The sequence below is a fragment of the Schistocerca serialis genome, chromosome 8 (assembly GCF_023864345.2).
Source record: "Schistocerca serialis cubense isolate TAMUIC-IGC-003099 chromosome 8, iqSchSeri2.2, whole genome shotgun sequence".
NCBI classification, from domain to species: domain Eukaryota; kingdom Metazoa; phylum Arthropoda; class Insecta; order Orthoptera; family Acrididae; genus Schistocerca; species Schistocerca serialis.
In genome coordinates, this window is record NC_064645.1 from 252,868,468 (window position 1) to 252,885,193 (window position 16,726).

Consider the following 16,726-nt stretch of genomic DNA (forward strand, 5'->3'; position numbering starts at 1 on the left):
CACTCCATCTCTCTCTCTATCTTGCCCCCCCCCCCCCCCCCCCCAAACTCACTCACACACACACACACACACACACACAGATATGGCTATTGTCTCCAGGCCGTCAGTCTTAGCGCTCAGGGGGAGTAGCCATGTGTGTGTAAGCTGCTGTGGTGTCAATATGTCCAAGATCTAATTCTGAGGAAGGACTTTGTCTGAAAGCTTAAATATTTGTAGTGGTCTGTTTCATTGTGCGTCTTAGCAACTAACCTTCTCTATGTTGTGAATAGCAATCTTCCATTTCCATATTGTTGTTAAGAACTTAATTATGGAGCTTTATTTCATTTAGGTGGTAATTAAAGCTTTGACTACCGCTGACATACTTCTCTCGTGACCGCGGTCTGACAAGACCAGAAAGGACTCAAAAACCCGCAGCCGACTGGCTGAGGGCCGCTGATAGCGAGTTGCAGAGTGTAGATAGGAGGACGACAGCTGGAGGAAGACGGACAATGGACAATTACAACAAAAGAAAAAGTTTGAATGAGTATCCAAGAGTGAAAACCTTAGGCATAGCCATATCCAGAGATCATATGAGAGATACACTGATGAGCCAAAACATTATGACTACCTGCTTAATAGCTTGTTTGTCCATCTTTGGAATGAAATACATCACTGGTTCAGCGTATTAGGGATCCAACAGTTTGTTGATAGGTTTGTGGAGGTATTTGGCATTAGATGTCTATGCGCAGGTCATGTAATTCGCATAAATAATGGGCCGCTGATTTGCGCACGATGGGATGGTGCCCAATAGCCACCCAAATGGGTTCCATAGAATTTACTTCAGGCAAATTAGCTTTCCAAGTCATCAACATGAGTTTACTATAATGATCCTCAAACCACTGTAGCACAGTTCTGGCTCTGAGACATGGGCAATTCTACTGCTGAAAGATGACACCAACATTGGGGGAAGACATCAAGTGTGAAGGGATGCGGGTGGTTCGCAGTTGTTAGCGTATCTATGATTACTACCACAGGTCCATGAAAGTGCAGGAGAATGTCTCCATAGCATAATACTGCTCCCACCAGCCCGTGTCCGTGGTGTGCCGCACTTAGCCACCACCGAGCGAGGTGACACAGTGGTTAGCACACTGCACTCGCATTCGAGAGAACGACAGTTCAATCCTGCATCCGGCCATCCTGATTTAGGTTTTCCGTGATTTCCCTAAATTGCTCCAGGCAAATACTGGGATGGTTCCTTTGAAAGGGCACAGCCGACTTCCTTCCCCATCCTTCCCGAATGCGATGAGACCGATGACCTTGCAGTTTGCTCTCTTCCCCCAAACAACCCAACTTAGCCACCGTTCACCTTGATGACAGCATTTGTGGAGACGACCATCAGCCTAGTGTAGCAAAAATGTGGTTCAGCTGAAGAACTGACACATTTTCATTGATCAATTGTCGAATTCTGATGGTCTGATGCCCATTGCTGTTGTAATTAATGATGCTGGGTCAACATGTGAACATGTAGGCGTGGTCTGCTGCGGAGCTGCATGTTCAACACTGTACGATGAACGGTGTGTTCAGAGACACTTGTGCCTGCACTAACATTGTGCTCTTTTGGCAGATATGCCACAGACCACCACATCTGTTACAGAGCAGACAAGCCTCCAAAACCCATGTTTTGTGAAAAGTCAAAGATGTCCAACCATTTAGTGCCTAGTGGTAGTTTGACTGTCCTTCTACCTCTTTCCGTAGATGCTCACAATAGTAGCTCTTGAACATTCAACCAGCTTCACCGTTTTCAAGATATTGGTTCACAGGCTCTGCGTAATAATATTCAGTGAAAGCTGCTTATCTCAATGGATTTGCTCATTTGCAGCCCATATTTTTGCTAGGGTGACCTCTGTGACTACTCTGCTTACATACTTTTGTTACCATATCACTTGCCCGCAATGCCACCAGGCAGCATCCAGCGTCACGGTGGGCAGTGGTCATCAGTGTGTGTATTGACAGTGATACACAGCACAATGAAATCATGACTGAGGACAGAGCCACTGTGCCACTAGCTGTATAGTGCAGCTGCAAATGTTAATTGTCGGAATAGGTGTGGCCATGTGGCCAGTGGTGCAACTGCACAGATGTTGCAGTGCTGTTTAGTGTCTGTGATTGAGTTCCGAGCCCTCCAATGGGCTTTTAAAATTGCCAGCCCAAGATATGAGATCTCACCCCCCCCCCCCCCCACCCCCCCTGAAATTGGTATGTAGGGTCAGAAATGCTGTGGGGAATGCTTTGGAAAACAAACTGGTGACACAGTTGGTGTCCCGAAACTGAAGCCCGCCAGCTGGTGGAGGAAACCTAGGGAGGCTGGCAATGTGCTGGAGCATGGTGCTGTGGGCACCGATGGCCAGGGGTGTGGAGGCAGTGGTGAGAATTCCCATGCCCATGCCCCCTTTCACAGTAACTGCTGCTGGTGTCCTGGAGTGCAAGTAGTACTCATGCAGTTGTGGACATGGCCAGAGCAAGCTTTCCAGGTTCAAGGGAGCCACCAATGGTGATGCATTCAGTAGCTGTGGGTAGAGTTGGTGTGACAGCACTCCAAATCCCTCAGAATGTCAACTGTCGTAAGGTGCTGCTCATGCATGGTAACCACTGTAACTGGTGGCCACACATCTCTTTCCCCTTATGAGCCTGCCCACCCTGCTGTGCAAAACAAATAGCACCTGGTGTGGTGGGTCAATGTTTCCTGGGGCTTTGGGGCTGGGAGATAGAGGAGGATATGTGACTGCTGCCCATGGACAAGCTTCACTGGGCTATGGACAGGAACTGGAATTGTCCTGTATGTGCTCAAAAACATTGTGAGTGCAGCTTTGGTGGTGGTGCCCACCACTTTTAAACATTTGCTGTTTAAATATGTACACCATATGCTCAGTGTCACCATTGGAGAATGGATCAAAAGGCGAACTAAATGTATATCTGTCTACAGTTGGAGACACCAAATTGTTTGAAAACTGTCACTGTGAATTGGAGCCCATTGTCAGACATGATGGTTCAAGGAAGGTTGGTGAGAATGTGGACAAGCACATCGAGTGTGGCATCGGTTGTGGACGTTGTGCTGAACATGCATAAGTAGTCAGAGTAAGAGTCCTTGACAATAAGCTTTATAGAGCCCAGAAAGGGGCCCGCCATGTCTAGATGAATGTGGTCCCAGGAGCGACAGGAAGTTGGCCAGGAGGCAAAAGACCTGGGTGGAACAGCCTACTGCCAGGCTCAAGTGGGGTAGCTCCATGCCATGGCTTCCATATTCTTCTTCAGTCCTGACCAGGAAGTTTATAACCTTGTGAGGGTTTCAAACATGACATACCCCAATACCCGCAGTGAACTAATTGCGGAACTTGAGAGTGCAGAGTGGTTGGGTTGATGACACGGTGAGTATCCACCTCCTCATCAAGCACAACTTCGGTGATGACTGACATGCAGTAGGAGAGGTGAGCCCTGGCCCACCTATGAAGCACATAGTGTACTTAAGATAGCATCGCAGATTGTCTGCAGCAATTCTAGTAGCCATAATAGGAAACCTATCCAATGCTGCCTTTGTTCCCCATCTATGTGGAAACATGAGATTTCATGCTTATCAAATGCTGGGTCTGGTCTCACAGGTAAGCAAGATAAAGCATCCATGTTTGCATGTTGTGCTGAGGCTTCTCTTTAATGGTATAATTGTAGCAATTCAGGAAAAGTGGCCAACACTGGGGCCATTGTACTCTCCACTTTGGAAACTGGGAGCATGTCCTGAAGAGCAGTACCAGTAATCAATAATGAGTGTAAGGCTGGTCCTGAACAAGTAAACATGGAACTTCGTAATTGCAAAGATAATCGCCAAAGTTCCTTTTTCTATCTGTGAGTAGCTCTATCAAGTGGGCGTCAACATCTTTGATGCATGGGCAGTAGGTTGTTCAGTACCATCATCATTCTTATGCACCAGCACTGCGCAAATGACAGAAGAGACATATGTGGCCGAAACCAATGGACAAGATGGGGAAAAGGGTGTGAGGCAGGGTGCCAAGTGCAGCAGACACTCCAGGTGTGTGAAATTATTCTCACAGGCAGCTATCCACCTGTACTGAATTCCTTTCTTCTGAAACTGGTTTAGTAGGCACAAAATATGCCCACTTGTGGCAGGGACTTAGAATAATAATTCACCTTCCCCAATGAAGCCTGCAGCTCCTGTAAATTTTGAGGGTGGGGTAGAGACTCAATATCTGTGATGTTGCAGCCAGTGGGCTGGATCTCTTCTTTGCTGAGCAAGTGTTTGAAGTATCCCACCTGCTCCTGAAAAATCTGGCATTTGTGTAAGCAGCACTTGAGCCCTGTGTCATGGAACATAGTAAAAAGCATCCAAACATTGCACAGGTGGTCCAGACATGTAGTGCTTGTGACAATCAAGTCATTGAGATAGTACAAGCAAAGATGGACATGGTTAAATGTTCCAAGTATCTCTGGACCAGAAGAGATCTCAAAAAACTGTTGTATTTTTTATAAATCAAAGAGAATGTAAATAACCAAGGGGGGAAGGGGGGGGGCTATTGAGGCAAAATAGTCATTGCTGGACAAACTTTGGAACACCAGATACACATAAGTTGTATGAGACTTAAACAAGCAAGTAGGACTCCATCTTGTAGGTCTCGTATTTCCAGAGCAGCTCAATTCTACAACAACTGTAAACCCTCCCAGCTCTTTGGGTGGTCTGTAGACTTTCTGCAGCTACTCAACTAGAGAATTCTTCAAATACTAGTGTAAATATGTATAGTAATGGACTCGATTTAGTAGTAGACAATGTATATATAGGTATTAAGAGAGAAGAAGGAACTTTTGTAATACTGTCATCTTTCTACATCAGTGAAGCATTAGAAGGTCTTGCATGTCACTAACATATTAAGAGGTACGCTTTAAATTGAGACAGCAAGGGCTGCACTTGTAAGCAAGCTGTTAAAAACCAGAGCACTAGGAGAGTATGTTTACGGAGCTAAAGGCAACCCTAAATTGTAATAAAGGGATAGCTACAAGAACATGATGAACTTGAAGACCACAGAACTGCAACATTAGTGGGAAAATGAAGATGTGGCTGAAGTCAGAATCCTTATGGAAACATGAACTAGAAAAGATAACGGCCTTTATTCTGAGATTTAATGTACTTAAATTATCAGAATACATTACAGCAGATTACATCTGTCCAAGGATGACACCTTATATAGCTAACACCATGTTGTGCTTTAATTGCCAGTGTTTTGGGGATACAACCTTCATGTGGAAATTGCAGGTGACGTGCAGCAGATGTCATTTAGTTGTCCACAAAGGAAATACTCCTTGTACAGTTCCAACCATGTGTGTAAATTGCTCATAACAACATCGATTGTGGAGCAGACAGTGTCTCATCTACGTAGAGCAAATTGAGGTCATCAAATGTACCCATATTCTGAGGTGGAAGAGGCATTTAAAGGCTCCCTGCCACCTACTTTCATAAAGTTATTCCCCTCAACACTGAAGCAGCTTGTGCCAAAGAAATAATGGTACAAAAACAGTGATAGCTGATGAAAGCATAACTTGCAGCTGTAAATGTAACTGCAAATTTGCACCACAGGCTAAGTAAATATGTACATGTACAACTGAGCCGTGCTGCGGCTCGCGTTGGTGCTGTTTGTAGGTTTCCGTCCTCTGTTGGAGGCCAGACCGTATCGTTTAGTTGAGATGGTTGTGGTTGTTTGTCTTCTTCTCGTGTTGACTGGCATCACTTGGTTTCTCGAGCATTGCCTGTCCACTAGTGGCAGCAGCAGTGGTTATCGATATGTAGTAACTGTAGCCCTATCTTTGGGGTGATGTTGTTGTTCTGCCGAGTCGTGTCAGTGTGCATTTCGGTAGGGGGCTCAGGAGGAGCCAGGTCCGCGCAGTGCGAGAAAACGCTAGGACCACTGGTGGCGCACATGGACTGCCGGATTGAAGGCCTGTTGTCACAAGGTAGCACGACCTTGTCGTAAACCGGATCCTGCAAGCTTTAAGTTCAGTGCATTTGGATTCAAGTAGAGAAACCTCCACCATTGTGAGATTTTGCGATTCTCCAGTGACTTGGGTTCATGTTGCTGCTCGTAATGTTGCCGAGGCAAAAAAATGGCTCTGAGCACTATGCGACTTAACTTCTGAGGTCATCAGTCGCCTGCCGAGGCAAAGAGCAGCGAGTGGAGTGCTTGGTGAAGGCGGATCTGATTAGCTTTCCTAGACTTCTAGTTACTATTTATTGCATCCAGTTTGTTACTATTTGTTGAGTTCAACCAGCAGTAGTTTCCTTCCTCATGGCCGCTAATGCCCCAGTTACCTGCCCTGGGGGTTAGTGTATGTAATGGTAGTATACATTTCCTCGCCTTGCCGCTGCTGTCTGGTGAATCGTGTAGTTTTGACAGCTTTCTTGATTGTAGGTTGGTTGGCGATTCTTCTACTTTGGTGGTAGTGATTCCTTTCTTGTTCCGGGTGCTCTAGGTGCAGTATTCAGCAGGTGGAGTCCAGGCCACCAGTTCTGGATTTGGCGTATTTTTACATATTTGCATTTGGTTTATTGAACACCAGGTAGCCTCAGGAAGATTATCATTAGTCATTCGTTAGACTGCCACTAGTCTGAGTTACCATCTCGTGAAGTGAATGAAACTCTTGGCTACATATCTCATCGCTCGCGAATTTGTTTTTTGGCAGACTTACTCAGAGATCGATTCCTGGTGCACTGCCTATGACTGGCCCTTGTGTTTTATTATTGTATTTGCTGTTTTATTGTATGTTTCTAAATTTCTTATTAATTGCCATTATTGTCATTACAGCAGGTTTAAATGATTGTGCTACTTACCATAATTTTGTCTTACCTGTTTGGTGACCAGTTGCTTGTCCTTTTAAATTAACATTTGCCTTTGTATTTGCTTTTTCACTGTATGTTTTTTTAATTTTTTAAAATATTATTGTCGTTCTCGGCATTACAGCAGGTTTAAATGGCTGTGCTACCACATTTACCATAATTTTGTCTCACCCGTTTGGTGAACAGTTGCCTGTCTTTTTAAATTAACCTTTGCTATTGCAGAAATAATTCAAAAGTCAAAACTGCTTAAATACAGTATTTAAGCAGTCTTGGCTTTTGAATTATTGACAAACTGCCTATTGGCTTCTGTCTCGCGTTCTTCGGTCGATGTTCATCGGATGATTGTACAATGTTCCGCCAGCACAAGTGGTTGGCATTGTCAAAGCTTCACCCCCCATTGTCGGTGATGAACTGGAGCTGAGCTCGCGGCCTCAGACTATATGTACATGGCACGCCAACACCTGAGGGCTTCTCCATGGTCATTGCCAGATCTGTTCTCCTTTTGATACCTGTGACGGTCATTCGCTGCAGTATGGGAAGCCGGGATCCATTTACCTTAAGACTTTCCTCTTTCTTGTTGAAGCTATTTGCATGTTTTTGTAGTTCTACAGCTTCTCTGAACAAGCGGGTGTGATAGTGCTGCTCTACAGCCAGAACTTCAGTGTCAGTGAATTTTATTATGGGGTTGGTCTCACTCAGTGCGTGCTCTGCCACGGCTGATTTCTTCACCTGCCCCAACCTGCAATGTCACTTATGTTCTTTGATCCTGGTGTTGATTGATCATCCAATCATTCTGACGTAAACTTTTCTGCATGTGCATGGTATGCGGTATATTCCCGACATTTCAAGTGGGTACCTTTACTCCTTTGCCGATCTAAGACACTCTTTGATCTTCCTTGTCAGATTAAAAATTGTCCTTACGCCATGTTTGTGCAATATATGGCTGATTCTGTCCATCAGTCTGCGAATGTATGGCAGAAAGGCTGTACCCGACGTTTCTTTTTCTGATTTCTTACTTTACCGAGCGTTTGGCTCTGTTACACTTCTAATATAATTTGTAGAGTACCCATTGCTCCTCAGAACACTTTCCAGGTGTTGAATTTCGCATCTGAGATGCTGTGGCTCACATATTCATCCTGCTTATGTTAGGAGTGTATTAATCGTGCCTCTTTTCTGGCTCAGGTGGTGGTTTGATAGTTTGTGCAAGTATCGGTCCGTGTGTGTCGGTTTTTGATACATGTTGTGTCCCAGGTTTTCACCATCCTTTGTGACCAGCACATCTAGAAATGGCAGTTTTTTGTCCTTAACAGTTTTGAATTATTTCTACAACAGAGTGATCGCCCCACTATGTACTATGTAACTTTGCTATTGCTTTGCTGTTTTACAGTATGTTTGTTAATTTTTTTTTTTATTGCCATTCTTGGCATTAAAGGCCTTTAGCCGTGACCATGGTTACTTGCCTTAAAATTCTAATTGGAATCACACTGGCTTGTTCTTAAAACATTATTTGCTGTGTCTGTATTTTATGCTCATTTGGTAAATTGTAACACACTGAAAGCGCTATTAACTAAACAGTTGTTTATTCCTTCATTAATAACATGTGATATCTTTATTTATTGCTGAGTCTGGAATTACCGTTTCAAAATAAATGTGTGTAATTGCAAAAGGGAACCAATAGTAACTGATTACGGCCCCGTCCACAATCGTAACTGAGTCCTGCCTTCCTTGACTACCAGGTTTCAACAACAGTGGCAGCAAAACATATAAGTTAGAACAACAATGCACTCTCAAGGAATGCAGGAAAGTAAAAACAAAAAATTCTGGCAAAAATGTGTTAATAACGTCTCTAAAATACAAACAAAAGATTAAGAACCCCAGGTCTGAAATATCTGACATAAAACTATCAGACCATGTGACCTTTGATATGTTGTGTGCCAGTTCAGGCACACTGAGAACCCTGCCCAGGTAGCAATTTAGAACAAGTTTATTAAATATTTGTAAGTGCAAGTCTCATTCCCAGAGTTGAAGTTACATACAAATGAAAGTTTAATTGGGACTCTGAGTCCCAACAAGAAGAGCAAGTAATAATTAACTTAGAAGAATATTCAGCCTTAGAAACCAGCCATTTATCATTATTTAGTGTTACTGGTACATATGTACTTGATGTATCTTTGAGAATAATACATACTAAAAAAGGACCAAGCTTCAAGATTTGTTTATCAAATTTAATTTACTTCTTTCATAGTTAACAAATTTTAAAATGAAAATCATGGGAAGTGTACTTATCCTCCCAAGCAAAAAGTGTGAGGTGAGTTATTGAGCAATTTCTTCCTCTCGAGCTGCCAAAATTTCTTTATTGCTCTCTCAACAAATGTGATGTATTTGTAGTAGAATTACAGCAATCTCCGAACTCTTAATGAGGACAGACATGAATTTATGTCAATGCAATCATATTGGCTCAGACCTTCACAACAGCAGCTATTTCTTCCAAATTAATTCTGTATATTGAGAACAGAAGGCAGCACCAGTCAAGAGACAAGTAGTGAGACATCCATACATTGTTCATATGTGAAATGAGTCAAGTTTTTGAACAAGAGAAAGCTTGTGTGTAGAGAAAACCGTGGCCCAACCTACTCTCGGGCACAGACTTGTTAAGATAAAGATGTGGCCTGAGCTGTGTTTGAGCTTAATCTTGAAACTGTTAAGTTGCTGAATGCCAAAGTGAGTAACAAAAGTTTTAACTCCAAATGCACTTGGAATGTTCTGGAGTTAATAACACAATTAGTCTTGGCAAAGGCAGACAATATGCACTTAGTTTGTGTAAGGCCAAAGTGCGAAGAAATAAAGTCACTGCCCTATGCTTGGAAAGGATTAGACAGTAAACACAGAAAAGTGACTGTTCATTGATGTTTCTTTAGAGAGAGCTCTGACTGATGAATCACTACTGTGACTGGCACCTGGCTTGGAGAACTTGAAGCAATGACTGGTTCAATAGCTAAGACTGAATTGCCATTCAGTGGTTGTGCAGTGGCCTGAATACTGTCACTACACATGGATTCAGCCTTCTAGTGGGTCCATGGCATCAAGTAGGAAAGTAGTGCCCACAGTCACAGTGCTGTGGTTGTGGAAGCATGCTTTGCTGCCAGCAGAACTGGTGCCTCTCATAGTGGTTGCCAGAGACTCCATGGACAAGTTCATAAGTTGTTGTTGTCCGGAACATTTACCAACATATGAGGCAAGTGCAGATCAGTGTTTGGCAACAGTTGCTTGTGGCTGTTGTGGCTGATGATGCCTGAAACTTGGTCCTGTGTGATGCATCAGATTATGAATATTCATGAATATCTAGGTCTGCCTCAGGAAACCAAGTCCCTCAGGGGTCAGTCTGAGTGGCTGCTCAGAGAGACAGTTGCAACATCAGTTCTATGACAGATGAAGACCATACCTGTCTCTTTCAATGTGGAAGCTGGATTGCATAGTGTCTGTGGCTTGTGACATATCACCTTGTCATGTCAGGACCCATTACAGAATGTTGCAAATCCTCATAGGGAGATAAATCCTTTTTGCCCTTTTCAACTTCATCTGGGCATCAGGACAAGTTCCTGACTCATGAAGGCATACCATTTTAATACTCATCTTGAAATTTGGGAAGAACTGTACTTGTTCATGAGGTTATCATAGTGCTGCTCACATCAGCTGCGTAGGATAACCCTTGAAGCTGATGATCAGTTCCCACCTTGTCTGAATCTTTGCATCCAGAAAGCTCCCTAGTCACTTTCATTGTGAGCTCAAAAGGTATAACTCCACCTTTAATTACCTGTTCCTCTAGGAAGCAGCTATATAGCAGGTTTTCCTGCTCAGGCACCATAATTTACACATATTTTTTAATGCTCAGAATGCCTATAAAACTGCATTGACATATAACATCCTCAGACAGCTTCATGAATGTGGCTTCTAAGGATGTCTTCTTACAGTCCTTCCTCCTGCCATGTTATTTTAAATACTAAATCAGAGCCATCTCTTTCGCCACTAGAGAATAATATTCCCCAAAGTATTTTTTTAAGAGTGGGTACTGGCTGCTGCCTTTACCATAGATATTAATAATACAATGTCAATGGATAGATGCCCTGTCAAGTGTTAATTGTTTGTGTAAGACTGAGAAGTTTATGTTCCCCCTCCACCTTGCTGTAACTACTCATCAGTTGCAGCTGATAATTAGAAGGTTCGAGGAATGGGTAGAGAAGAAAGATTTTAGCTTTGCAACTGAGGAGTCTGTTCTTTTAACTGTTCATGTCCTGCCTTTAACTTCCCTCCAAATTGAGATTGAGGGAGACTGTCCTTAATTTTAAAAACACACTAATGTTCTGGGCTTTGCATTTTATGTTAAGTTGATCTTGTTGTCACACCTTAAGGACATGAAAGTACTAAATATTTTCAAGTACATGGGGAGTATACCTAATCCATCTGCTCCAGTTACACAGAGCCTTCATGAGAGCTTGATTGCGGGTCCATGCTGTACATACTAGGTGAAACATGAAGGAATTTGACTGGCCTCCAGAGCTTTTAGGACCAGCCCTATTCTGATCCTCTTGTTGAGGTTGATGATCTACCACTTAATGCCAAGCAGTGACTTCTTTTAGTGCAGCAAGCTTCTAAAACAGTGGTTCCCAACCTAGGAGTAATTACCCCCTGAGGGGTAAAAGGAAATTTTGTGAGGGGTAAAAATTAAATGAGTTGATTCTGTTTCAGTCATGAAACTTAATTATTTTCAAAAGATCATTAGTATTGCCCCAATTTTGTAAGACCCTAATATAGATTATGTAAGTTATCAATCATTACTTTTTTGCAGTTAGTAAGATTAATGTGGTGGAGTTACAGGTTCCTCACATAGTCCACCCACTACACACATATGTTGTGCTTTGTCCTGTACATTGCTGATGATAAGATGCCAGACGTATATGTAATAAATACTAAATATCTCAAGAAAATGTCTTCTCCAAGTTGTAGGTAGTACTTGCAGTAGTCTGGAAATTGCTTCATTACTCACTTCGAAACAAATAAATGAATTAACTGTAGCAACAAAAACAATCAATTATTGACAAAATTATTTAATTGGATAGATAAAAAATCTATTCACGAAACAGCGGCAGAACACACACATAAAAGACTGTTGTAATAGGCAAGCTTTCAGAGACAGTGGCTCCTTCTTTAGGCAGAAGGGTTGAAGGGGAAGGAAGAAGGGTGAAGGAAAAGGACTGGAGAGGACTAGGAATAGGGATATATCTTGGGAAAGTCACCCAGAACTGCGGGTACAGGATGAGAAGGAAAGACTGATTGCTGGGGACTGCATCAGATGAGATTTGAAAACCAGAGAACTTAAAGGTGGAAGACCCCACATTGCTTGTGCCCTTCTAAGAAAGACTTCTCACCCCATCATGAGTGCTCCTTATTCTGACACACCACTCTCTTACTGCCTCCCCCTCCAGCTATCTGGCCTTAATTCCATCCACAATTTCAGTCTTGTTTATGTACCAGTCATTTGCTCAGTGCCTCAATAATATGATAAGAATCTTTAGTTCTTACGTTGTTTGTAGTCCACCCAGGACTTACCAGTCCTTTTTTACTGTCTCTGACAAAGACTTTGATGAATATAAAAAATAGCCATGGACATACCTTACTGTTGTATGAAGTGTGTCACAGAACTCCAGTAGTTTATTTGTTTGTTTGCTGTCCACATAACAATCATTTTCAGACAGTGTCACAGATTTTAGTTCACATATGCAAAGGTTTGGTTTACCTACATAAGTGCAGATTAGATTAGATTCAGTTTTTGTTTCATAGACTCAAAAAAAGAGATGATTCTCATGGGTGTGGACCATGTAAGAAAACATAACATAAAAACATAAAACATCTTAATATAGTACTTACTACACTGATCATTTGTAAGGAGAACAACTAATATTTACATTGATATCAATAGTAAAGGTCAGAAACTATGTTACAAAAACACAAACTTGTGCGCTACATATACCTGAAATATAAATGCATGAAGATCAGAAATTATCATTTTTGTGTTACATAAACAAACTTATGATATATACACTGTTTTATAAAGGGAAATTGCAACTTGAACTCTTCTACTGAGAAAATAAGTGCTTAAATTTATTCTTTAAAATGTTTAAATTAGCTGTCTTGAGGTCAGTGGAAGTCTGTTATAAAAGATGGTTCCTATTGTATGTGGACTACGGTCTGCAGCCTTTTTTCTTTACTTGCAATTGTGTGAAAATTTTCCCTTCCCCATGTATTGTACACACATACACATTACTGCTTATTACAGTATTACTTTATATTACATTATATACTGGAGTTTGTTTCACAAACATTATTACCTGCAGGATGTACATACAGTAGACGGCAAGCATTTTATATTTTCTGAAGATTTCTGTACAAGGCTCTCACCTGTTTACCTTGGCTGCCAATCTTACTGCCTTTTCCTGTAATCTGAAGAGCCTGTCTGTATAGACAGCTGGCACCCCACTCCATATCTCAAAAACATACCGAAGATGTGAATGTATCACTACGAAGTATATTTTTCTCAAGCTATTATGGTTTAGGATGGCTGAGACCCTTTCCAGTAGATACACATGTGTACTGATTTTCTTACAAATATGTTCTATATGTTCTTTCCATGACAGGTGTTTGTCAATAGTGATGCCCAAAAATTTGTGTTTGTTTGCGTATCGAAGGACCAATGGAGGTTTAGATAGAGTTCTATTTATGTTCTGACTATAGCTAAGCATAAATTGCAGTGTCACTGTCTTCTGTTTATTTACAAGTTGCTTATTTGCAGTAAGATAACTTGACATAAAATTATAATTGATTTCACTACTGTTTATAGTTGTTTGCATGTCATGGCCCCAGCTGACAAAAGATGTATCATCAGCATAGTTTGCATCCTTGGGTACACAATGTAGTAGTGGGACACACTACATTGAAATATCTTATGGGTTGATTTTGGTTGTTAGCAACTGTTCATTCCTTTTATAGGTTAGTTTGACACATTTTCCTGTCTTTCAAATAGGAGGTAGGTAATTGTAAGGCTACTCCTCTCAGCCCATATGCTTCTAATTTATGCAATAGAATTGTTTGATTCACAGCATCAAAAGCTTTACTCATATCGAGGAATGTGTTTGTTACCTTGTCTCTGCCTGTTACCTTGTCTCCTTCATCTAGCTTCTTTAATATTTCATGCATAAAAATTGCTACTGCTGTTACAGTAGATCTTTCTTTACTAAAACAATGTTGTAGATTGTTAAATAGATTATGTTTTATGAAATAGGCCTCAAATTGATTGAATATTACTTTCATCTACATCTACATCCATTCTCCACAAGCCACCTGACAGTGTGTGGCGGAGCGTACCTTGAGTACCTCTATCGGTTCTCCCTTCTATTCCAGTCTCGTATTGTTCGTGGAAAGAAGGATTGTCGGTATGCTTCTGTGTGGGCTCTAATCTCTCTCATTTTATCCTCATGGTCTCTTCATGAGAGATATGTAGGAGGGAGCAATATACTGCTTGACTCTTCGGTGAAGGTATGTTCTCGAAACTTTAACAAAAGCCCGTACCAAGCTACTGAGCGTCTCTCCTGCAGTCTTCCACTGGCGTTTATCTATCATCTCCGTAACGCTTTCGCGATTACTAAATGATCCTGTAACGAAGCGTGCTACTCTCCATTGGATCTTCTCTATCTCTTCTATCAACCCTATCTGGTATGGATCCCACACTGCTGAGCAGTATTCAAGCAGTGGGTGAACAAGCGTACTGTAACCTAATATTTCTCAAGCTCTGAAGTTAATGATATTAGCCTGTAGATTTTCATGTCAGTTTTTATTCCCTTTTTGTATACTGGTAAGATTTCAGTGATTTTCAAAAGATCAAAGAATTCTCCATGGCAGAGGGAGATATTTATTAGATGTGTCACAGGCTTCACTAATTCTCCTGTTCATTCCTTTAGTAGCTTAGGTGAAATGTCATCCCAGGCACAAGACATTTTAGTGTGAAATTTGATGTGATTGCTAGGAGGTCCCTTTCAGTAATGCCATGGATGAAAAAGAGTAGCTAGTTTTTATAACATTTAAATTGGGTGCCCAGTTATGTGTTTTATTTGTGCCAACTGTATTAAACATCTGTATGAATTTCTCACACACATCTTTTGGGTCATTTGTTATATTTTCATTTTTTTTCAATGTTATGCTGGTGTGTTCATGAGAGTACTGTTTCCCAAATTCTTTAACATTATTTTCCAGGCTGTTTTACTAACACAGGTTGAGCAGCTTATTTGATAGGCATATTTCTGAGCTTTAAGGTTGTCAAGGAATCTCTGTATTTTTTCTGAGCAGTTTGTATTTTGTTAAATAGTATTGTAATTTAGTATCTCTAAAGAGTATGTAACAGTCTTTCATGTTCTCTCTCAGTTCAATGATTTCTGGAGCTAAATTCTCAGCTTTGTGATGACTAGCTATGTTTACTTGTTTTACTAAAGGATATTTTTCATCTAAAGTTTTATTGAATAGCTTATTGAAATTTTCCTATTCATCATTCACATTTGTTGCATTGTACACTTGATCCCATTAATGCCATCTTAACTTTATTATAATTAAATTTTTCTTTTATACATAAATGTATCACTTTTAGTTATATCTAAATTCCCTACATCAATTTCCACAGTAAGGGCTCTGTGGTCAGAGATGTAGTTTTCTACAGTGGTTATGTTTATGTTATCCTTTGTTATGTTTGTGAGAATGTGGTCAATGCATGTCTGTGTTTCTACAGTAATGTTTGTAGTTTCTGAGTTCATATGATAATAGTTATAACATTGAAGTAAGTCAACATAATGCAAATAATTATTGCTGTTATTTAAAGAGTCTATGTTGATGTCTCCAACAAACAGCACATGTTTTTTATATGCTGATATCTTCTCCAGCAGGTCATCCTTTCTTCTTCTTCTTGGTTGGCTCTACAGTCCTTGAAGAACCTTGACGTCCTGTATGATCTGCCTCCATTCTTCTCTGTCCATCACCTTCCTTCTCCAATTTCTTATTCCCATCACCTTTAGATCTTCCATATTGTCCAGCCACCTTTTCCTGGGTCTACCTCTTCTCCTTCTCCCGTCTGGTTTTCCCATGAAAACTTTCTTGACACTCCAAGTTTCTGGCATTCTCTGTACATGTCCTGCCCATCTTATTCTTCCCTGCTTAATTTTAACAACAATATCCATCTGTCCAAAAAGTCCTCCAGACAACTGAAAAATTTTTCAGTACTGCTTCCAGGTGACCTATAAAGAGCTGCTATAATCAGGCTATTGTTCCCTAGGTATAAATTTATTGCTGCAACTTTTTCATATGCTATATCATTTCTGCTGTAAATGCCTACCCTTCCTCCTTTATGTGTCCTTTTACAGTACAAGTTTATGAGTTTGTAATTTCTTAGCCTGTATCCATAAGCTTCCTCTTCCTTGCAACCTAATTCACTCCCTATGAAGAAATGTGGTTTCGATTCATTTATGTATATGCCCAAGTGCTCTGTTTTTTTTGTTATATACTGAACATTCTGGTATGTAAGGATTAAATTGCTATATTTTACTCTAAATATGCATCCCTATCTCCTATGTGACTGATAATTTTGTTTAAGTCACCTTTCCCTATGATAATTTTGCTTATTTTCTCCCATAAAAGTTTCTTCCCTTCGAAATTTAGATGCATCTCATGTTTGGTAGGTAGACATTTGTCCATTTTACCCATTTTCATATCTCCTTGTTGACACACAAATTATGCCTGTGAGGTAGGATTGCAACTATT